We start from the raw sequence: 25069 nt of genomic DNA, 5'->3' as shown, positions 1-25069 counted from the left end.
AGGCAAGACATTCTTCATTTGCTGTTGCTACACATGCTTCAAAATAAGGAAACTTTTTTTTCCGTTTGGCTGCTTGTTTTTCTCTTTATGTTGAAAGTGGCGTGAACAATGTCCTTTTGGATTTTTCGGAGGAGCCAGATGAATCATCTGAATCTGTTACAAAATGTATAATTGATGCTGTGAATAACTTTGGTTTGGTCCTGAAAGAAGTAATTGCATATGGACCAGAGAATGCATCAGTGAATTATGGAAAGAACTGCTCTGTTTTTGTTAAATTGAAAGCAATACAAACACAGATAATACAGGCTAATTGTAACGGCAATGACGTGCACAACACAGCACAAATTTTCATGAAAGCACTCAGCTTTGATGTGGGAGGTTTGGTTTTAAAAGTTCTTAATGGGTTTTCATGCAGTGCAAAAAAGTCAGATGCCTCAAGTCCTGTTTGGATTTTGCGCATCAAAATATTCCAGAGTGCTTCTGCATGTCCCCCACCTGCTGGTTAAGCCTCTTTCATGCAGTTGAAAGGCTTCTGCTGAACTGGGAGGCCATCACATTGTATTTGTTGCAGTCTTGAGAATCAGACTGCTACAATCCAGTTTGGAGATTCATCAGAGATCAGAAGCACAGGTTAAGTGACATGTTGACACTCTCCCAAGAGCTACGTGTATTTTGTACGTTTGGTCACGGCCATCTCTCAGAAGCCCGTCTGTATTCTTGAAACGGATGCTACGAATGCCACAGAACTTTATGGCGTTACGTCAGAAGTCAGCTGATTGACAGGAAAAATGTTGAGTTCTTTGGTTAGCATGTGAACAGCGCTTTAACGCACCTGCCCAGAGAAGCTCAACAAAAGTTCAAAATTGAAGGCGAGGCTGTTTAGAAGAGTGGCCTATCTGGAGAAATGGTTTTCTTTTGAGAATTCTTCCTCTAATTCGTTTTTCTGGCCTGAGCCTTAACAAGACACCTTCATTTGATGAGATGATGAAGCTGAGTGTGGATGGAGATGCTTTGTATAAGGAGTTCTGTCTATTATACTTGCTGCACCTGCTATAATGGAAGATAAAAGTCTCATTGGACCTGCTCAAACATGGTTTAAATTTGTCAGGGTGGTTCAAGCCCCAGATTTCTTAAAAAATAATTCAATATATTTTCTGGAACATCCTTCTCCAAAGACTTTTTTTCTAATCTCAGCTGAAAAGGTTTTCCAAGAAGGGGACTGACAGTGTAAAACAGAGGGACAAACACCCAGAGGCTCCCGTCCTCCCTCTGTTTCTGACAATCAAGTCGCTGCACAAGAAGGGACAAAGGAAGCAGCTGTTAAATTGAAGAAGGGGCCCTGGCCTAAGAAGTTTGGTCAGTAAGACTGCTGAGAGGATGTGGTGAGAACAACTTTGCTCAAATTTCATAGTGTCATAGAACCATAAGGTTAGAAGGGTCTCACCCCCTGGCAAGATGCAGGATTTGTTGCGTCTAAACCATCCAAGACAGATGCTATCCAGCCTCCTTTTGAAAACCTTCCACAAAGCAACTTCCACAACCTCCCTAGGCGTCTGTTCCATTGTCCTGTTCTTGCAGTTCCGAAGTTTTTCCTGAGATTTCAACTAAATCTGCTATGCTGTAGTTTGAACCCACTGCCTCTTGTCCTGTCCTCTGTGGCAAGAGAAAACAACTTTTCTCCATCTTTTTTATGACAGCTTTTCAAGTACTTGAAGACCACTATCATGTCCACCTTTAATCGCCTCTTTTCCAAACTAAACATACCCAATTCCTTCAGCCTTTGCTCATCTGGCTGCATTCCATCTCTTTGATCATTTGTTGCTTGCCTCTGGATCCTTTCCAGTTTCCTACATCCTTTCTATACACTGGTGACCAAAATAGGAGACAGTACTAACCAGCACCGAGTAGAGCGGAACTATCACCTCCCGGGACTTGCATGCTATGCCTCTGTTAATGCGACCTAACGTTACATTTGCTTTGTTTGCCACAGCATTGCATTGCTGACTCATATTGCAGGTGCAATGATTCACAAGAAAGCAGCATAAGATGGCATAAACAAAGTGCTGTGAACATACTCTTCAGTAAAGTTATACGGGTATAGTTATGGTGAAAAAAGAATATTCTTCTCTGTTGACAAGGACTTAATCCAATCAGGGAAACTTGGCTTTTGCAGATGATGGCAGCCTTGAAAGATTCTGTTAGCCTAGATACTCAGCCCAGGTGAATTTTTTTTTTGGGGGGGGGAAAAGAATATCAAGGTTGGAAGGGACCTCAGGAGGTCATCTAGACCAACCCTCTGCTCAAAGCAGGACCAATCCCCAGATAGATTTTTGCCCAGATCCCTAAGTGGCCCCCTCAAAGATTGAACTCACAACCCTGGGTTTAGCAGGCCAATGCTCATACCACTGAGTTATTCCTCCCCCCTTTGCTTTACTTGAGAGGGTTGTACTTCTCAGGAGCTATATTATGAAGTTGTTATGGGAATCTCCGTAATCAAAGAGATTTCAGTTCTTATGGGACCTTACATAAAAAAAAATAGCTTTTTTATACCCTTGAGTTTTTTCTGCTCTTCCTTCTCATGGTATTTGAATCTAAAACCCACAGTTCATCCACCTCAGGTGCTGTGGGACAGGTACAATTGTCTGAAAAAGGTAAATGGGAGGGGAAGGGTGAAAGACATCTCGCTGTCCAGTTACAGAAAACATGTGTATTGACTAAGGGAATCTCCTGATTCAACAAGCTTCATGTACGCCATTATTTAGGTGATGGAAGTTTGTGCCTCTCTTCAAGACATGGTAACCTGAATCTTCGAAGCAGCCTTTTGTTTCTATTATGGAAATGGAAGATGCTGTGGTATCACTTAAAGATCCAAAGAAGCTTATGAACATTAGCAAAGTGCACAGGCTCTGGCTGGTTCCTGTAGGCACACTCTGTTGATTGTCCATGGATCCTCAAACGGGGGCAAAGTATGTCCCAAGAAGAAGGGCACCCTTGCAATAATGAAATCTTTAGCCTCTCGGAACAGTCAGTGCATCCTGACTCGTACATAACTAAGCTCACATGCTGCCCAATCTCAGTTTTGTTTGGACATCACAAAATATTGTTGCACTTTTTTACAGCTCATGTCACATGGTACTACTTGGATTTGCCTCCCTTCGTGATGAGAAACGTCCCTTTGAAAGGTGAGCCAATATTTCCAATGGCTGTTTATCTTCACACAAAGGAGTTCATGTGGCACCACCAGGAATTTGTTTCTGAAACACTAGAAAAGCTGCACAGAAGACAGAATGAGAAATGTACCCATTTCCTCAAGCAGCGAAACAAGCAAGTTTCTCTTGGATCCCGGGAGTACTGCACAAGTTTCTTATGACTGCTGGGGCCACTTAGGTGAGAGGCGTGGAGAGTTAGGGGAATGTTGACCTAACGGTTTTGAAAGACCTTCGTGTCACAGCTAATCAATTCAGAATCAGTGGAAGAATTTCAGAGCAAATATGACAGGTTTCAGAGTAGCAGCCGTGTTAGTCTGTATCTGCAAAAAGAACAGGAGTACTTGTGGCACCTTAGAGACTAACAAATTTATTAGAGCATAAGCTTTCGTGGACTACAGCCCACTTCTTCGGATGCATATCGAGCAAATATGGAGAATTCCATGTATTGTGATGTCAAACCCTTCAGACACATCTGTGAAGACTATTCTAAGGACAGAGTCCCAAACCATACAGCCGAATTTAACGTTAAAAAGGCTACAGTAGCAACTGACAATACTCTAGGAAGCATGAACAAGGTCATAGAGGGATAGATGGCTTGGAAAGAAATGCCAATGTACACAGTGGTCCTTTTAAAAAGTGATATATGCAGTGCTACGTCCTTTACAAATTTCATCAGGCTTATTTTGGACAAAGAAATTAAACACTTGAGAGCAATTTTTAACCCCAAGAAAGTCAGCAGCAGAGCTACAACGTCTGGGATTTTTTTCATCAGTCGAGAGCATCAAATCAAGCAGTGACTTTCAGTTTCCCCCTCCTTGTGAAAGGTGCGGGAAAAGGTAACTGTTACTGAATTAATCAGACTTCTCTTACAAGAATTTGCAAAATCTTGGGTGATGTTTTTCTCTGTTCACAATCCTCTACATTTACAGCGAGATGTTGATAGCTCCAAATGCATGCTATGCAACTTCTGATCCTGGCAGGCCCCCAAATGGCAATTGGAGACAAGGAGGCTGCCAATAAAGCAAACTAATTGTCCATGTTCTCCAAAAGAAAGTGCGGCAGGTCTGTAGAAGAAAGGCGTGGGCAATATGATTACAATGTTAACTCTGCACCAGGTCTAGTTTTTACGCTACACAGAGAGCAAAGCCTTCTGTTTGACCACTCAAAGAGAAGTGATCCAGTGTGGGACATTTCAGAAATTCGAGCAATGGACTTGCGGGGCTTTTGAGGATGACACTTCTGAAACGCTCTATCCCCCAAATCAGAGACTGTCTATTAAACATGGAGAACAAGTGAATGAAGAGTCACGTCAGCTCCAGAATCAGAGAAAATTGTCAATGAGAGAAGTGATTTTTTTTTTTTAAATCACTGCACTCTGGAAAATGGCTTTGATGAAAGGGGTAAGTTACAATGAACTCTGCCGGAAACAGAACAAGCAGATTTCTGTGTCTCCAAGTAACATATACCAAACTATTGTAAGTGGGTAGTGCAAATATTTTGTACAAATTCCTTGAGTGCAATGTGACTCTCGGTAAGGACATTCTGATGGTTCCATTTATCATCAATGTTTGGGCGTAAGGAGCAACGCAGGGCCTTGCTATAAGCTAATGTTCAGAACCAGAGTGAGGGAATCATTGTTTGATTCCATCAAACAGCAGGAAAGGGTGAAAGAAAATGGTGTCATGACATCCCCTTGGCAACTGCATGTGCTCAGGTGAGTGATGCACCTTTCGTTATTACCACCTGGAAGATATTGTTATGTGAAGCTGCGAGATAGCAAAAGTTCATATGACTGGAGTCTATACGGTTTTAAATGTCCGTTGTTACTTCTGAACAAGAATGCACAATCAAGCTGACATGCTCAAACATGAATAAGAAACAATGTAGTCTCCATAAAACTGCCATTGTCAGGAAAGGAAGCAAACCCCCTTGTCCTCAGTCATATGCGTATGGAACTCCCCAAATCAATTTTGATTTCACAGGAGAGGAGCAGTTACTAGGACAGTACTTACTGACCAGTTAAGACTGCAGTAGATGGACCATGTGTCCAGAAGCCTCATGCCAAGGTAGTTTTACATTGGGGGACTATATGTTTTTTTCTACTGCTACAGAAGTTGGTAGAATGCGGCTTGCCTGTGAACATCCACTGTTAGACTCCCAATCTGACATTTACCCATTCTGTGTTCATTAAAAGGAAGATTGCCTTTTACAAACAAAGACCTGACTGAAATTTCAACTGTCAGTTAACTTCTACCACTTAGTACACAGTCCTAATACAGGACAGATATCCAGTTAGTGCAAGAAACCTAAACTAACAAACTGTGCTGTGAGCACCAAAATAGGAAGGACTCCCTTTGTATTGGATTTGGTTGTTGTATAGCCAATTGGTTCATTTTATCATTCATTTATTATATGTTGTGTGATGTTATTAACTCATGTGCTATGTCATATATAATCATTGTATGCTAAAGAGATGTAAGTTGTAGGATCATAGAAGTGTAAGATTGATAAGTAGTTAGAAGGGATAAGTACGCATTAGGTATCTAAGTAAAGCAGGGCTGAAATGCAAGGCCTACAGGCTGAGGCCTGTAAGATGTCAGCTTAGCCATACTAGGCCATAGGCTTAAGAAATGCTTGACATAAGTGACCAAAGACTGACCCTACACCACAAAATCACAAGAAAGATGAGCCAATGGATGATGTTATGAAAAAGTGATTGCAATGTACGGTTCAATATCATGAGGGATACCCTATTGTAACAATTTTCTAACACGTGGCCTGACTCACAGACTTTAAGGTCAGAAGGGACTGCCGTGATCATCTAGTCTGACCTCCTGCACATTGCAGGCCACAGAACTTCAGTCAAAACCTCCACAGGGTCTCTGCCAATCTGAACCAGGAGAAAACTCCTTCCTGACCCCAAATATGGTGATGACTTAGACCCTGAGCATGTGGGCAAGACCCGCCAGGCAGATACCTGGGAAAGAATTCTCTGTAGTAACTCAGAGCCCTCCCCATCTAGTGACCTATCACCAGCAGGTGGGGATATTTGCTGTTAGCAGTCACCGATGGGCCACATGCCATTGTCGGCAGTCTCATCACACCATCCCCACCATAAATTTATTAAGCTCAGTCTTGAAGCCAGTTAGGCTTTTTGTCTTGCAGGGTACATGTTGTGCGTAGACGCTAATGAGAATAAAAGGAAGTACAAGCAACCTATGAAAAATGTGGCACTCCAATATTCTGGGGGGGGGGAGGGGGGGCATAATACAGATAAGGAAAAAGAGCATTGACACCTTCATGCACATGCGCAGAGTGTTAGGTATAGTCAGAATCACAAGAGAAAAGAGGGCTCCCGGACTGGGTACAATGAGTTTCCTATGGGAAGACTCCAGCAGGAACCATCCCTCTGCTGCTGATCGATTGGCAAGGCAGCCATCAAACCTTAAGAATATCATTAAGGATGTGAGTATGACTGTATTTGTAATGTGTGCACAGGTCTTTATAGGGTTTCTGTGTGCGTGGGTAATCATAACCTTAACTGTAACTTTAATAAAACGTGTAAAACAGACTAGACCTTGTATTTGTGACTGTACAAGTGGTCACTACCCTTGGTCTTCATGAGTTCCTAGGGGCTCTAAATCTGAGCCAGTGACTTTCACACTGTTGAGCTTGAAACTGTGGCCACCAGAGCCGAACCCACGGTGGTGTAATACAGCATCACTGAACTCACTTTAAATCAAATAAAAGGCTACCGTTGGAACAAACCTGTTTTTTTATTTTATAATAAACCTGGAGTGCTCCCAGCAGAGCATGCAGGGTCCTTTGTGACCACTTGTGATTCCTTTTTAAAAGATTTGCAAACACCATTTCAGAGTCAGCAGTTTTTGAAGATGCCAGCTCTATCGTTCAGTTGCCATCTTTACCATATAAATGTTTTGGCAACATGACCCCAGGTGTCCTGCCGGCCACAGCCTGTTTCCACAGGTGTGTCGCCCCAACGCTTTGTTGAGAGACGCCATGTCATGTGAGCAGTATGAGCTCAGGCCATTGGTGGATTAAGCCACCGTAGAACAACAGGGATTACATCGTGTGCACCAGTCGTTCTGACATTAAAGTCCCTGGATCTGAATGTCACTGCCAGGTTGCTGAGGAAACACCAGCCTCTGGTTTGAGATGATATTTCCTTGCTGATAATAAAAAGATGTGAGCAATTTCGGCTATGCAGCTGTTTATCATGTCTCTTTACCCTCGGGGGCTCCAGTGTGTAATTTGATTCTCATTGGTCTCAGCTATGTTGGTGCCACCATCAGAAGACTATTGTGCCATGGGCTACGGTCTGGTGACTCAGCATTTAAAGGCCTAATTCTATATTTGATAAGGATTTATTTTACATATGAGCATTCATCATTATAAGGGCATCTCTGAGACTGCACCACAAGTCACCATTAGGAGCTAGCGCTCAGAGCTTCAGTATAGTTCAATATTCATGGATAAGGCCAGAAGGGACCGTTAGATCAATAAGTCTGACCTCCTGTATGCCACGCAAAAGAATTTCACCCAGTTACCCCAGTATAGAGCCCTATAGTGCATTTAATCAAAGCAGATCTTCCAGAAAGGCATCCGGTGTTGATCTGAAGAGTTAAAGAGATGGAGAATCCCCTCCTTCCCTTGGGAGATTGCTCCAGTGATTAACCAGCCTCACTGTTAAAAATGTGTGCCTGATTTTCTAATTGGAATTTGCCTGATTTCAGCTTCTTCTTATGTCTTCCGCCGCTAGATTAAAGACCCCTGTAACATCTGGTATTTTCTCCCCAGGAAGGTAAGTATACACTGCAATTAAGACACCTCTCAATCTTTTTGAGACGCTAAACCGATGGAGCTCTTTGAGTCTCTCACTGGAAGACATTTTCGGCAGCCCTCCTTAATCATTTCTGCGGCTCTTTTGTGCAGCCGTTTCAATGTTTCAACATCCCGTTTAAAACGTGGACCAGAACTGGATGTACTGGATTCCAGTATCACTCTCACCAATATTGTAAGATCCCCTCCCTGCTCCTGCTCACTGCTCCCCTGTTTAGACCTCCAAGGATTGCATTAGCCCCTTTTGCCACAACATTGCCCTGGGAGTTTATGTTTGGTTGCTTGTTCAGTGTGACCTTCAAATCCTTTTCAAAGCCATTGCTTTCCAGGATATGGCCCCCCGTTCTGCAGGCATGCTCTGCATTCCTTGTTCATAGATATATCCCTTCGCGTTCAGCTGTGTTCAAACACATTTTGTTTGTCTGAATGGGTCCCGCTTGCCAAGCAAACCGGATTGCTCTGTATGGCCGCCCTGCCATTATTCAGCACTCCGCCAATCTTGGGTTCATCCGTATGTGACGGGTTGGACCCCCCTTCTGGAGACCACCTGACATACTGGGATTTCACTGAGCCTCCCCTGCTCAATCAGCCTGAGCTCCTTCTCCCTGCTTTGCTGAATTAGGCCCTCTGGCCTCTTGCAGCACACACACACGCACAGGTAGGGCCACACCCCACTGCAGACACAGACTGAAGTCAGCTCTGTGTGATAGGACTCACATGTTCACCCCTTTTGGGAGATAAACCCAAAATAATACTGTCTTGCGCTGTATAGAAAAATCTGCACAGCGCAAGCTCATAAAAATCCGCCCTCTTCCTCAATGTGAAGTGAGATGTGCACACTTCTTGCCCCCCCCCCCCAGTTAGAAATTGCATAAACTGGGTTTTATTATAAACAAGAAATAAGATTAAGTACCACAGATGGATTTTAAGTAAATATAAGAGAGAACAGAACAAAGCAGATTACTAAGCAAATGAACCCAAACATGCAAACTAAGCTAGTTTCACTAAAGAAATTGGTTAGGCAGATTGCAGAAAGTTTTGACAGGCAGCTGCACTGATTTCCCTCTTGAGACCTCAGGTATTACTACTCAGAAGCTAGCCGCCCTTCCAGCTTGGGTTCAGTTCTCCCCTCAGTTCAGTTTTTGCTTCCAGGTGTTTTTTCAGTGTCTCTCTGGGTGGGGAGGCAGAGGAGAACCATGACGATGTCACTCCCCCGCCGTATATAACTCTTATGTAAGGCGGGAACCCTTTGTCTTCTAGTGGAAAACCACTGGCATTCCAAAAGGGGGGTGGGTATCTAATATCAAGTGACTTGGACCCATGTCTCTGCGTGGCTGTGGCAGCCATTGCTCGTAGGCTGTCTCCAGCATTCACAGGAAGACTAAGCTCTTCTACAGACCATTGTCTCTGCTAATCGCCCATTAGCCCTGTCCGGCTTTTCCATTGTTGTACCTGAAGTGTTAGCAGTGGGCATCACCCAAAGTTGCATAGTTGAAATACAGATACATAGTCAATATTCCTAACTTCAGATACAGAAATGATACAGGCATACAAATAGGATAATCACATTCAGTAAATCATAACCTTTCCAATGATATCTTACAAGACCCATCTTGCCTAAAGTACATCTCAGTTATGTCATATTCATATCATAAGCATATTGTCATTAAGAATATGGAGTGAAACGTCACACTGTAAATTTGATCAGGAGTGATTTTAAAGTTACTTCCAGATCAGTGATGAAAATATTTAACCGCATCAGGTCTAGTACTGACTTCTGCAGAACTCCATTAGAAACACCTCCATCTGATGATTCCCCATTGACAGCTACTTCAAGATTTGTCAGTTAGCCAACTCTTAATCCATGTAATGTGTGCTTTATTGATATTGTCTAGTGCTAATTTTTTAATCAGAATGTTGTGCAGTAAAGTCAAATGCCTTACAATAGTCTAGGCTTATTACATCTATATAATTACCTTCATCAACCAAACTTGTGATCACAAAGAATGAAATCAGATTTGTTTGACATGAGCAATTTTCCATAAAATCATATTGACTGGCAGTAATTATGTTCCTTTCTTTCAATTCTTTAGCAGTTGAGTTGCACATCCGCTTTTCCGTTATTTTGACTGGGATTGATGTAACAATTGGCCAGGCATCCTGACCTGAGTCAACTTACTTGCATTTTTAAATATTGGCACATTAGCACTCTTCCAGTCTTCTGGAATTTCCCCAGGATTCTAAGGGTTATTAAAAATTAACATTAACATTAGTAGGCCAGAAATCTCCTCATTCAACTCTTTTAGGTTTAAGTTATCAGAATCTGCTTATTTAAAAATGTTTATCCCTAGAAGATGCTGTTTAATATCCTCACTTACTAGTGGACTAGAAAATACTTCATCATCCTCACACAATACCAGTACATCATCCTGCTGCTTTCCAGACATAGGCAGAAGAGTTCAATAAATATTTCTGTTCTGTTGGTATCATCAACAATTCTACCATCTCCAGCTGGTAATGGGCCTGTACCATTGTTAGGGTTTCTTTTGTTTCCAATGTACTTTAAGAAATCCTCCCTGTTCTTAGACCTGCCAGCCATAGATTTCTCGTTCTGATGTCTATCTTCCCTTATCAATGGCCTTCATTTTATAACATCTAGTTTATATTGATTGCTGTCTCCTTCCCCTTTTGTCTAAGTTATAGGTTGCTTTTTTGTTTCTAATTGCTGCCTTCACTCCGCTACTGAACCAGATTGTGCTTTTAGCCAAAGTCGCCTTCTTGATTATGGAATCATGGCTTTTGGCCATTTAATAATGCCGTCTTAAAGAGCTCACAATTTTCACTCCTATCTCTAAGTTTTCCCTCCTGATCAATTTCACTCAATTTTTCCTCAGATCTGGGAAATTTGTCCTGTTGAAGCTCCAAGTATACTTATTACTGGCTGGGACTGTCCTCTGTTTGCCAATATTGAATGTAATCAGATTTGATCACCGATCCCTAGGCAATGGTTTATTCATCGTTATCCATCACAGTGATGTCCAGAATAGAATTCTTGGGTTGGCTGCAAAACCTTCTGTGTTAGAAAATGGTCTGTAATTTTTAGAAACGAGTGATGTTCTACAACTGGCTGCATATGAAGACTTAGCTGAACAAGGCTATTGTCAGAAACCAGTGGGGGTATCCAGGTCATTGGAGAGGTTTGCAAGGTGGCACAAAGTCCTTATCCTCTGATAACTGTTTAAAGAGGTCAGCCTTGACTAGTGTCTTTCAGCTTCCTTGTAGACTGCTCAATGCTCTTGAGCTGCAGAGATAACTGTAAACACAGGGAGCTCGATAGCTGATATGCAAAGGGCTGAAAATTAGTTTAATGCTTTAGAGAGACTTGAGTCTCATCTGCAATTCCCCTGGTGAATATCTTTTATTCCCTTCTCCCTTGACATTTAGAGGTGTTGTATCCCCATGAAAAGTCTGAGATCACAGGGAATAATTTCTATTTACATCTTTCCATAGACAAGACTGTGCCCCACAGTTTCCCAGTTTTAGAGGACATTACTTTTGCCTGTTAGTTGGGTACCGTATCAGAGATGTTATTTTCTGAATCAGCAGAATGTGGCCAGAATACCACACCAACATCACTTCTCTGGCTTTGATTAATCCATCTTTGATTCCATATAACACCCCTCCATGCAAATGTACCATTCCAGCAAATTGAAAAGCAATTGTACAGGAGAACAGTTCGCAATTACAAGGTTTTTTTTTTAAAGTTAAGTGCTGCTGGTATTTTTATCTAAAAAATGCGTTGAGTTCTGCACCTTTTCACAGAGATGCTCATCATAACCTGTGCAAGTTTAAATATGAGCATGGGATGCTGTGTGTTTGGCAGCCATTGCCCCAGGGTGGCTGCGGGGGAGTGAGTGGTAGCTAGCTGTTTTATATGTTACCTCATGCTTTGAAATTGGTTATGTTTTATAGCTCTGGTGTGCCTGGGGAGTGGTGTCGGCATAGGATCGAATTAGAAAAAAACAGCTGTATTTCCCCATAGTTACTCAAGGTGGAGGGAACTTCCGCATGCCTTTTAATTTCATGATGTTCCTCTGGGAGTGCTGTAACTATGTATTTGCTGACATCTGGTGGCTCTTTCAAAGTATGTAGACACTGGCATTTCTAGAGTTCTGCAGAGTCTAACTCAGGGTTAGTCAATTATTTTTTGTCAAGGTCCAAATGTCCTGGTCAAGGTCCAGATTCCAGAGAAAATAATAAAACATAATTATAAGTAAATAAAAAGATTTCGGAGTCCATTTAAAGCCTCTGGAGGTCTGGATTTGGTCCATGGTCTGCCTATCGACTACCCCGATCTAACTGGAAGTCATGTGGCTAAAGCTCTTACTATGACAGTATCCTGCTGTACATTATTGGTGACCAGATTCTTGTGCAGTTAGTTTATATGACCTAGAAATGTGCATCAGTAGTGCAAATTATTCCTTGCAACATGCACTACATTGCACTTGTCAACACAACTTCATCTGCCTCTGTGTTCTTCAGAGACACAAGGTGGTAATGGAGCAAATAGAGGCAAATCAAAAGAGAATAGTGTCGTCTCTACCACAGTTATATAGCTTATAAAATTGCCCAATGACTTGCAGATCATTAATTGTTTGTCAATATAGGGACACTACATGCTCAGATGATGAGGTGTCTCACTACAGGTTCCTGAACCCTTAGGGCTTGTCTTCACTACCCGCCTGGATCGGCAGGTAGAAATCAATCTCTCAGGGATCGAATTATCGCGTCTCGTCAGGACGCGACGATCCCTGAATCGACACGCGTACTCCACCAGCCCAGGTAGGAGTAAGCGCCGTTGATGGGGGAGCCGCAGTGGTCGATTTGCCGCCGTCCTCACAGTGGGATAAGTCGGCTCGGATACATCGAATTCAGCTACGCTATTCGCGTAACTGAATTTGCGTATCTTAAATCGACCCCCCGCCCCAGTGTAGACCTAGCCCTAGACATGTAGACCCAAGAATGTTTTAACCTTGGTAAAACTCTATAGTGTCCATCAATATAGTATTAAATTGCATATCCATAACACTGGGAGTGGAGATAAACTTATAACAGGATAGCCCCATAGAAACCATTCTTGTGGAGATGCGAGTTTCTCTCTATTACAAGAATGAGTTTAAATAACTTACTGGGATACTGTAACAACAGAGAGGAGGGAGTAAGTAAGAGTAAAAAAACAATACTGCCCTTGAACTCAGAGAGCACCAAGTTTCAGATACATTGATAGTCATTAGCAAAGGCAATGCATTGAGATATGGTGTAAAAGCTGGACCAGCCTGGAATGGCATTTTAATAAGTAGAATTCTTGCAAAAAAAAAAAAAAAAAAAGCAGATACTGTTAAACAGCTTGGAACAATATTTTGGTAATGATAACAGACTAAAAACACATTGTTAAGTGGTTATGGGCCAGACTTGGTGAATGAAAGTGTGCTACTAATCGGTTTTCGTTACTAAAATATTGTCCTCAGGGTAATGAAAATTGATTAGTAGCACAGTCATTAACTCGATCTGGCCCAGAACCATTTTTTTTTAAACAGCAATAATGACCCAGACCATCGTTATGAGGCGGTACAGGGGACCAAAATGATACACAGCTTCCAAGTAACTAAGAATAACTCTATACCACAGAAAACCTCTTCCAAACCCACCTTCTAGGGCCTGTTCTGGGCAATAAATACCTTTACAAATAGAGCCACGCGGAAGACTCAGTTCTGAGGCAACACAGGGAACAAAAATATTCCGGAACATCCCAGAAAGACATTTTAATAAATAAAGCTGCTGTGAAACGCAGCCGATATTGTTAAAAACACTTAACAATATTTTTGGAATGAGAATGAACTAATAACATTGTTATTATCTTGTTCCAGCCCAGAGCCACTTTTAACACCATAAAGAACCAGGAACACAGACAAAATGGTGGCATAAGGGACAAAAATGATCTACAGAATACATCTAACTGAGAATAACACAGTACTACATAAAACCTTGTCCGAACCCATCTTCAAGTGCCCGTTTTAGGCAATAAATACCTTTATGAGTAGAACCACCAAAAAACACACAGTTCCGGGGCAGCACAGGGGACCAAAATTATACACATAGTACAAGTAACTGAGCACAACACTGTACGGCAAAAAACCTGTTTCAAACCCACTTCCAAGTGCCAGTTTGGGGTTCTAAACAACTTTATTAAAACCATACGGAACATTCCCAAAGCAGCACAGAGAATAAAAATATGCTGGAACAGGCCGAAGTGGCCTTAGGAATGGCATTTTAACACTAAAACTCTTGAAAAACCAACAGACAGTGTTAGACAAACTTGAGAATGATATTTTAGTCATGAGACTGGATTAATTGCATGCAGTCAGTAACCAGTTCTGGGGGCATCCTGGTGTGGATTGCCAGTACTCGGAGATGAGGGGAAAAGAAGCTCTCAATGTTTTTTGTGCCTCAACTGTTTTGAAACACACATCTATCAGTCCCTGGCAGATTTCATGGGAGCTTTGCCCATACCATGCCTTGTTGAACTCAACGTCAGGAAAAAAAAACAGGTTGATCAACATTCCCTAGAGAAATGGGCAAACAGTAGTTTGCAGCAGAAAGACAGTAGTTTTGGCAGGCCTATTTAGACCCCAAATGCAGGCACGTCCGTGTGCCCCCGCTACCCATCTATTATTGGCTTTCCTTTAGTCCTTAGGAACAGCAAAACATAAGCCTCATCCGAAGCTTCCTCCTGGGTTTAACTGGATGGCAAAGGGTAGCGTCTCTCTGCTGGACCCCTTTGCACCTGTCTCTAGTTCCTGAGGGTGACTTAGCAAATATACCTGCACTTCTGTGCAGTGTCCTGGCCCCTGACAACCCTGGAAATCAACAGAAGTGTGTGCTATGGATGGTAGGACCACTGGATCTGTGTAAATCAGGAATCTGTCTGCAGCCTTCTATCCTGGCTCCTGTCCGCTAACAGCCCCAGCCCCACCATGGAATGCATGTAAATGGTGCTGAAGGTTTTGCATGGGCCTCCATGCCTGGGTGAATTTCACACGTATATCAAGAGTGAAATCCAGTGAAGTCAATAGGAGGTTTCAGCAGGGCCAGAACTTCACCTTCTAATGGTAAGTTGCTTATTTCAGGCTGCTGCTACAACCTAAAGAAAATATGAAAACCAGCGACTTTGTATAGTCAGTAGGTATTTAAAAAAATTGACTTTTGATATTAGAAAGCTTTCCCAATCATAACACCCAAAGCAAATCCACTGGGCAGATTATTTGCAAAAAATTATTTTTCAAAATGAATGTTTATCTTCTAAAAAAGTAGTTAACACGCAGGGCCGGCTCCAGGCATCAGCTTAACAAGCAGGTGCTTGAAGCGGCCAAGGGAGAGGGGCGGCACCTGCGGCAATTCGGGGGCGGCAGGTCCCTCACTCCCTCTAGGAGCGAAGGACCTGCCGCTGAACTGCCGCCGCCGATCCCAGGGTTGGGGAGCTGATGGGGGGCTGCTGACGTATTACTGTGACTCTTTGGCAATGTACATTGTTAAATTCTGGCTCCTTTTCTGACTCAGGTTGGCTCTGTGCTCCACTTTGGACTAAATCGAGAATTGTCTCCCCCGTTGTGGGTTCCAGGACTAGCTGCTCCAAGAACCAGCCATTAATGGTGTGTAGAAATTCTCTCTCTGCATCATGCGCCAAGGTTAAATTTACTTGGCCAATATGAGGATAGTTGAAATCAACCATTATTATTGTGCTTCCTGCTTTTGTAGCCTCTCTAATTCCCTGAGCATTCACAAACACCGTCATCATCCTGCCCAGGTGATCAGTAGTAGATTCCTATGGCTATACTCTTTTTGTTCGAGCATGGGATTTCTATCCACAGAGATTCTAGGGAACAGTTTGATTCATTGAAGATTTTTACTTTATTTAACTCTGTTTTCTTTCACATATAGTGCTACTCCCCCACCAGTGTGACCTACCCTGTCCTTCCAATATATTTTGTACCTTGTGTGACCCTAACAGTATCCCAATGCAAGAAGTTCCCTGGTATCTGCTAATGAGTGTGAGCTGGCCTGACCGTTCAGTGTACCCCCAATCACTAATGTAATAACTTGCATTAAAAGGTGTCATGCAAAATAGCAATAGAAAGCTAATAACATCCTGACCATTAATATGGTTGTGTGGGGTATGTATGGAGGACAAATTCAAAATTACAAACATACCAGGAAAATTGGGGCCGAGGGCTGTTGGGATCGTCGTCCAGGTGTAACCAAGGCTGGCGGAGGCCAGAGCGGTGCTGAGGGGTTACAGGCAGGCTGCTGATCACCCAGACACTCCGTGCAGGCTTATCTGCTGGCTAGGAGCATCCAGCCAAGGGCCCTACAGCAGCAGAGCCTTTCAAGGCACCCTGGGTTACAGGGCAGGTAATGACACAACTCCTCATGGGTCTTGATTGCACCCCAGAAAGTGAGATGCTGGTATTACTATCCCCCATTATTATCATTCCACCAAGTTTCCATGATGCCTATAGTGACAATAGCCTCATTCAATGCCTGGCACTCCAGTTCACCCATCTTAGTATTGGTATTTAGACCCTGTGATAGATCCAGGCCAGATGGGTACAGCAGAATAGCAAAAGGCAGATATACTGGCCACTGGATTAACAGTTTTCTGTTCCCTGACCGACCAGAGCAGGGGCTGCTCCAGGCTAATGAGAACACCTGACTCCAATTAACCTGCAAAGAGTCAGGTGAGGCCATTAAGCTAATGTGACCACCTGACTCTAATTAAGGCCCCGCTGATACTATAAAAAGGGCTCACTCCAGTCAGGCAGAGGAGAGGCAGTGCGGCTGAAGGACTGGTTAATGAAGACACCCTCAAGTTATTGATAAGGGAGCCCTAAGGTAAGGGTGAAGAAGGGAGAAGCAGGAGAGCTGTGGGGAAGTGGCCCAGGGAAATGTAGCAACTCTGGCAGTGAAAGGTTGGCTGCCAACAACTGCTACCATTAGGGTCCCTGGGCTGGAACCCGGAGTAGAGGGTGGGCCCAGGTCCCCCCCCAACCCACCACTACAGGAACATCTCCTGGGAGGGGAAGTCAGGCCCCTGTCAGGTCAGGAGGCTAAACTGTTCTAAAACAAGCCTTAGGGACAATAGAGACTGTGGGAGTTCTCTCACCAACCTCCTTGCTGGCTTATGATGAAAAGGGCTCAGTAGACTGTAACCCTGGCCCTAGAGAGAAGGGCTACGTGGAGGGTCACAGAGAGCCACTGAGGCTAGCATATACCGCCTAGAAGCGCAGGACCCCCGGGGACAAGGTCAGAGCTCTGCCACAACCCATAGTATTCAGGTCCATAATCCTCATTCCTGGCGTAATATTCTTAACTATACATTAACAACTCCGAAAGAGCTGTTTGTATGAAATGCCTGGTAAGAATTCTAGGCTTTATGTGCAGTGGAGCCTGTCAAACCATGTCTGAGTTTTAGTGACATGATTGCGAGCAAAAAATATGTACACACTGTGCTGAGTTCAAAGACAAATTTGGGAATGGGGTGGAGGGGTGTTTAATTCATACATATTACTAAAGTGGTTGGACAAATTAATTTGGGTGCTTTAGGTGACTCTACTAACTAAAGCAACAATGAGAAAGTTTACCATGCTTTGGAAGCGTGACAATATGCAGAATCTTAACGCTCTGGGTCAGGTATGCTCTCTTGGTATGAAGAGAATATCAGACTGTTCGTGTCAGTAAAGTGACTCCAGCACAAAGTAGCTGCTTTTTTGAGAATTGTTCAACTTGGATTGGGAGGGGGAACTAGATCAATCAGAATCCTAAATGTTCTGCCAATTTCAGTGGGCAGATTATCTAAAAGGTCCTAATAATATAGCTCCTCTGAGTGTCCATACACTCTGAATTAAACACCCCTCCACCCCATTCCCAAATTTGTCTTTCAACTCAACATAGTGTGTACATGTTTTTTGTTCGCAATAATGTCACTAAAACTCAGACATGGTTTGACACATATAATTTTAATGTGAACTTTTTCAATCCTAGGATCTGTGCTTGTGTGCCAGGTTTCAGCCTGCAGCAAATTTTAATAGTGAAGTCAGAAATACTGAACAACAGGGTTCATAAATGAAAACCTGGACAGACCCTTAAATCATAGACATGCTCCTGGGCCCTTTTACAATACTCATTTCCTGGGGAGTTTCAAAAATAGACTTATGCTAAACTTCCTGTCATGGTGGTTAAGAACTGGAATAAATTGCCTAGGGGGGTTGTGGAATCTCCATCATTGGGGATTTTTAAGAGCAGGTTGGACAAACACCTGTCAGGGATGGTCTTGATAATACTTAGTCCTGCCTTGAGGGCAGGGGACTGGACTGGATGACCTCTCGAGGTCACTTCCAGTCCTACGATTCTATGATTTAGATAACACATTTCAAGGGACCATTCAAGATTAGGTGGCCTGTTAACTCCCCTCCAGTTCAGGAGGGAAGGGGGGGAACTGGGGGGGGAGGGTTAATGGGTTATGGAGACAGTTTAAAGTTATTCATTATTCTGCCAAAAGCCATGTTCTCTGCTCTAGAATTCCTGTTGAAGAACGTGAGGACATACTTCTCATGTGGTTCCTGGTGTTTGCTTTGTGCTGGCTTTAGCTCTCATGTTCATTTCTCAGTACCTGGGAGGAACATCAATGCCTTTATTACCACTCTCTTTGCCCGGCTTTCCAGTCCGTGTTTTACCCGGTGCTCCGCTCTAAGTGACCAATCTGCAATACCTGCTTGTAAATAGCTTTATTCGCTCTCTGCCCAGTCTACTACAACCTGCCTCTTAGTTCACGTTTGTTACAGATCACAGTGCTCAGGGACAGTGGGTGTCTCGATCCCCTGGAAGGGAATAAGGCAGAGGTTCTCAACTGGTGGGTGCTCCTCCAAGGGGAAGCACCATTTACCACTGCTGTCCCTGGCAGCTCAGCGTTTCGGGCTGGGCTCTAGCAGCTGCTCGATGGCACTTTGGTAGCCTCAGCTGCTAGGACTGGACTCCATTCTGGGCAACCTTAACTCTGTGTCAAGGAAGATTTTTTTGCCATTGAATTCAATGTTTTTTATTTTCAAAGTGACTAGTTCAGGTTTTTGACCCCTTTCGGTTTAATAACAGTTGATGTAAACACTAAGAAATTAATCATGAATGATCTTATGCATTTGTTCTACAGGCAGGCCTACTCACTTGACCCATTTCGACTTGGAAACATATAGTTCTTATGCAACTCAATTCCCAGCTCTCCACTGGCAGCTGTTGACATCTGTCACCCTGAGATGTCTAATAAAAACTGTTTTTTGATGGTATACAAGGGGTTCTTTTTTCAGAGTAGCAGCCGTGTTAGTCTGTATCCGCAAAAAGAACAGGAGTACTTGTGGCACCTTAGAGACTAACAAATTTATTAGAGCATAAGCTTTCGTGGACTACAGCCCACTTCTTCGGATGCATATAGAGTGGAATAAATATTGAGGAGATATATTCTTTGCGGTTCTTTAAGCCATCAAGATTTCAATAGTTCTTTACGGCTGTTTACTCTTTCACCAGGTTCGCTGCTAGTTCTGTACAGAAGTTGTTTGAATTGCAAGTAAAATTATTTTATTAAAGTAACAAGGCAGTAGATGTGGGCCGATAGAATAGTTGTGAAACTTTTTTTGCTCTGTACTTGTGTGTTAATGATTGTTTAAAATCACAGCAAACAGTTGAAGTGAACAGGCAAATAGCAATTCCAAAACTCTTGCAATATAGGCCTACTTGTGAAAATAAAGCTAGTTTATCACTTTCTTGTGTTCAAAATACAATTTAGGCCTCACTATATTCAACTGTTAAGAAAAGGGAAAACGATATAAAAAAATTGTTTTGATTTAAAAAAAAACAATTAGATTGTTGCATAGAACCTATATAATACGGTTCCCTATACCAACAAAACAAAAATATACATTTGAAATGCGTCCATCAGGAAAACATTTCGTATTTAGACCAAGACCTAGGGTAAAGCCTTTTTAGCCCCACTTTTTTAGACTATATGGAAATACTGTATAAACTACTACTCTTACTACTACCAACAGTAGGAATCATGACAAAAACAATAGGCTAATACTTCTACAAATTGCAAATAATATGCAACATTTCATTTCACAGAATGTGGTACAGCATTAAAAGTCGGTTTTAGCTGCGTTTTTCAAGGATTACATTTTTCTAACTTGGCTCTCTATTCTATAGACCTATGCATTCTTTTTATTCTCCCTTCACTTCAGCTATATACAGTTCCAGATGTTTTGAATCAATAATACATTACTTTATTGACTGGAATGTGTAAAGAAAGGTAGATTTGGTCATTTTTTTCAGCAATATTATGCCATTCTTAGTTAGTTGTATTACATCCATCCTTTTGGTTCTTTGTGCTGCTTTGGAACTAAGTGTTCTGGGTGGTTCTGTTCATAAAGGGAATTAATTACACAGAATAGCCATTTGAAGGTGCATTCAGAAGAGGATTTCCATACTATAGCATTATTCTCAGTTGGTTGTATTATGTATATCATTCTGGTCCCCTGTGCTATCTTGGAACAGAGTGTTCCATGCACTTCTATTCATAAAGGTATTATTTCCTATAAGGGGTGTGATATTTTGAGTGTAAAATAATATTTCATTGAAAGATGACAGGGCCAGAAAGAGTTAATTAACTCAGACTGACCTGACCCATGGGTGAATTGTAGGAACTGGTTAGGAAGATATGTAAATGAATAGAGCTTTGAAATGCAAGTCTGCATTGTTAGAGATCTCAAGGGTAGATGTTTGCTCAAGTCTTGTGATGTAAACAAACAAGTCTTGTCTATTGCTGTAACTTTAATTCAAAGATCAAAAAGGAATATTAACATTTATGATGATTGTCATAACTATAAAGGGAAGGGTAACAGCTCTCCTGTGTACAGTACTATAAAATCCCTCCTGGCCAGAGACTCCAAAATCCTTTTACCTGTAAAGGGTTAAGAAGCTCGGATAACCTGGCTGACACCTGACCCAAAGGACCAATAAGGGGACAAGATACTTTCAAATCTTGGCGGGGGGGGGTGGAGGGGGAGAAAGGCTTTTGTTTGTGCTCTTTGTTTTGGTTGTCGTTCGCTCTTGGGACTGAGAGGGACCAGACATCAATCCAGGTTCTCCCCATCTTTCTAAACAAGTCTCTCATATTTCAAACTTGTAAGTAAAAAGCCAGGCAAGGCATCTTAGTTTTACTTTGTTTTCTCATCGTGTAAATGTACCTTTTACTAGAGTGTTTATCTTTGTTTGCTATACTTTGAACCTGAGGCTAGAGGGAGGTCCTCTGAGCTCTTTAAGTTTGATTATCCTGTAAAGTTATTTTCCATACTGATTTTACAGAGATGATTTTTACCTTTTTCTTTAATTAAAAGCCTTCTTTTTAAGAACCTGATTGATTTTTCCTTATTTTTAGATCCAAGGGGGTTGGATCTGTATTCACCAGGAGTTGGTGGGAGGAAGGAGGGGAATGGTTAATTTCTCCTTGTTTTAAGATCCAAGAGGGGTTGGATCTGTATTCAACAGGGAATTGGTGAAGGTCTCTCAAGGCTTCCCAGGGAAGGGAATTAGCTTTGGGATGGTGGCAGCGGACCAGAGCTAAGCTGGTAGTTAAGCTTAGAAGTTTTCATGCAGGCCCCCACATTTGTACCCTAAAGTTCAAAGTGGGGAAGCAGCCTTGACAATGATACTTGAGTGAAATAGTATTATTGTCTATGTGTCTCTTTGAAGGTTGTGGTAACCTGTATCTGAACTGTTTAATGGATAAATTACCCTGTGCTAATTGCCAGGATATTTGGAAGGAGAATTAAGCCTATTGTTTTCTCAGGCTGAAAGGCTGCTGGAAATGTATAAGAACCCTGGGACACAATCCTGCTGCATCTCACATCTGCTTTGGGTTTCAAGAGGGGGAAACCTTAAGCCACAAGGATTGAGATCCCCAGTCATTGACTGGAACCACCCTGAATATGGATATTGGACTATAACATATGGACTATTTCTAAAAGGACTTTTGGCTCACCTCTGCTATGTATCTGAACCTCAAGAATTGAATTCAAGTCTGTATATTGATCTTTTAACCAACACTCTCTCTTCTTTTTTTTTTTTAATAAATTTTAGCTTAGTTAATAAGAATTGACTATAGTGTGTATTTTGGGTAAGATCTAAGTTAGAATTGAACCTGGGTATGTGGCTGATCCTTTGGGATTGGAAGAACCTTTTCTTTTATATGATGAAGTAAGATTTTCAGTAATCATCATCATATCTGACAGGTGTGTCTGGACGGAGGCCTGAGGCTGGGTACCTGAGGCTGCGTTGTTTGGACTTCTGAGTAACCGGTGAGGTACTATAGAAGCTGTTTTGTGCTGGCTTGGTAAATCTAAGTATTGAAATAACCACCAGCGTTTGGAGTTTGTCTGCCCCGTTTTGTTTGCAGTTCACCTTGATTGAGTGACCTCAGCTGGCTCCCACGGGCAGCACCGTCACAAGGGGCACTTGAAAGTATACCGTTATTCTCATTTGTATGATGTGAATCATTTTGGTCACCCTTAGCCACTTCAGAACCGACAGTCCTAGGTCCTTACTTGTGTTAAGAAGTGGATCTGGGTCAGGTTAATGATAGTGTGCTACTAATCAGTTCTCATTATTTAAGTATTATCCACAAGGTATTGGAGTATAGGTACAAATTTAATCCTGAGGCACTTCAGAACCTGGTGTTCTGAATCCTTATTGGTCTCAAAGTGGTTCTGAGCTGGGACAGGCTAGCGGATCGGTTTTCATTGCTAAAATATTAAGGCAATAAGCCAGGTGTATACATCTCATTGTGTGCGCCACTTTGGAACCAACTGTTTTGGGATTTTTTGGTGTTAAAAAGTGGTTCTGGTCCAGAACAGGATAATGACAGTGTGCTACTAACGTATCGGGGGTAGCCGTGTTAGTCTGTAGCCACAAAAACATACTGCCGTATGTGCTGTATTAGAGGATTTTTAAAACCCTGGCTAACGCAGACCAGAGTGACTTCTGTCCTCGTGCAGAGACTCTGCATGCAGCCTGTGCATCACTTATACTGGACTGTACTGATGTACAGCATGGATTTCATGCATCACATAAGTCTCACGTGGTGCATTACTCAAGTGCAGAACCGCTGCAGAGGGCCAGTGTCACTCACTAGTGACTGGGCCATCTAGTGTTAATTATTGAATGACTCGTGTGAGACAGAGAACACACAAGGGTTATCTGAAAAGGGTCAGGGGATGTGGCTGTTGCATGGGAACCTATCTCTGCTCTCTTATACCACAGTATGTTGGGGTGGAGTCCATTTGCTCAGAATCTCTGCTTTGCTCAGAAGTGCAGTGAAGTCACATTATTTCTGCTACCCTTGGCAGACTAGAGAATCACAGTGATCTTTTCTGTCTCCATGCATCTGAAGATGTGGGTTTTTTACCCACGAAATCTTATGCCCAAATAAATCTGTTAGTCTTTAAGGTGCCACCGGAATCCTTGTTGTTTTTGTGGATACAGACTAACACGGCTGCCACGTCTGGCCTTGGAATCTAATGAATCACTGTGGCACCCTTCTCAGTAGACTGAGTACTGGGCTCATATAATCAGGGCTACCCATATCTGTTTTAGACATTGGCAGCTATCCATTTCTGACTAGAAACCTCTTCAAAACACGGTGTTCTAGTTAGTCATGTTCTAGTGACTGGATGCACCCAAAAGCAACAATTGCCAAAGCTCCATTAAATGCTCCGCTTTTTTTTTTCTTAAGAAGTGGCTTGCTTTAAAGACAATTGTTATATTGCTGTGATTTGTCTTTCAGGCCAAGACCAACGTGCAGAAATTACACTAAATGGTCTCTTCCATAATTGCTGCCCCCTACTGTTACAGTTGAGAGTGCCAATAAAAAGCCATCCCAAGACAGTATGTATCTTTAAAATGATTTAAAAAAAAAAGGGTTTTATTGCTCATTTTTTCCAGTTATAAACTACAGATTTTTAATATTAATCTAATTGATCTAAATAGGAAAATGTACAAAAAACATGTCATTAACCACGTAACAAGAATATTAATGCAGTTTCCTAATTCTATAATGTAAGATAGCCAAGGAAGCCACTAATTGACTTGTTTTTAGCCTGTGCTCGACAATCTTTGTTTCCCTGGAGCGAAGATTGAATCACTTCTCCCTAGAAGGGAAAAAAAAAGCACAGTTTGAGAGATTATTATCCAGGAATTTGTAATAACTTGTATAGAAAACTGAACTAGGATGGAGATGTGGCCATGGCTGCAACTAGCACAAAATATATACCTTTGAATAATATATTTGCTAAACTGGATGTATCTTTTTTCATAAAAGCCACTCTTTCAGCTAAAACATAGGGTATCTCTCCCAGAAATAAGCATTAATTTTCATGCACAGAGCTGCATTTCCAGGCCAAATGCTGCACAACAAGAGACTGATCACTGTTCACCCTCTTTGCTTCACAGCCTCGCCTTGCTAGAGTCACGTATTGGGCACAATTCACCACCACTATGTTACTCCAGTTATTCAAAAGGTTCACTGAAATCGATGGAGTCGCACCAGTTTAGAATTGGAGTAATGCAGTGGGGAATTATACTAAAACTTCTGGGAACGATGAAGCTATCAGCAGAAGGACGTTTTTGGTTGTTTTATTTAAATCACGGCCACACACTTGTTTATCTGCTTGGGGTCTGCTCTCCTTTCTCTGGGTGAGATTCACCTGAGGGTGCAAAGGGTCAGCGCAAGGATGAAATTGTAACACAGGTATTGTGCTGGCCCTCTGCCCTGGGGTGAATTGCATCCATTTACATGAGAAGATATTACAGGGGAGAGGAGATGACTGGTCATAGATGAGGGAAGT

At 42.3% G+C, this 25069-nt stretch overlaps 1 protein-coding gene and 1 long non-coding RNA gene across 3 annotated transcripts in view; one reads left to right on the top strand and one right to left on the bottom strand.

Moving 5' to 3' along the window:
- The first annotated feature begins 10459 nt into the window (after positions 1-10459).
- On the top strand, positions 10460-24327 carry LOC135972296 (uncharacterized). Of its 2 annotated transcripts, none has more exons than XR_010588720.1 (2): positions 10460-15778; positions 24010-24327. It is a non-coding gene; the product is annotated as an uncharacterized LOC135972296 (long non-coding RNA). The 2 variants fall into 2 exon arrangements; XR_010588721.1 differs by lacking the exon at positions 10460-15778 and adding an exon at positions 22279-22525.
- IGFBPL1 (insulin like growth factor binding protein like 1) overlaps positions 24116-25069 on the bottom strand; it is a 31362-nt gene continuing 30408 nt past the window's right edge. The window contains exon 5 of the mRNA XM_005309202.2: positions 24116-24373. The gene's annotated coding sequence lies outside the window, so the exon portion shown is untranslated. The remainder of the gene's footprint in view (positions 24374-25069) is intronic.

Source organism: Chrysemys picta, chromosome 6 (assembly GCF_011386835.1).
Source record: "Chrysemys picta bellii isolate R12L10 chromosome 6, ASM1138683v2, whole genome shotgun sequence".
Lineage (NCBI taxonomy): Eukaryota > Metazoa > Chordata > Testudines > Emydidae > Chrysemys > Chrysemys picta.
The sequence above is the reverse complement of the archived record's forward strand: the minus strand, read 5'-3'. Positions and strand labels throughout refer to the sequence as shown.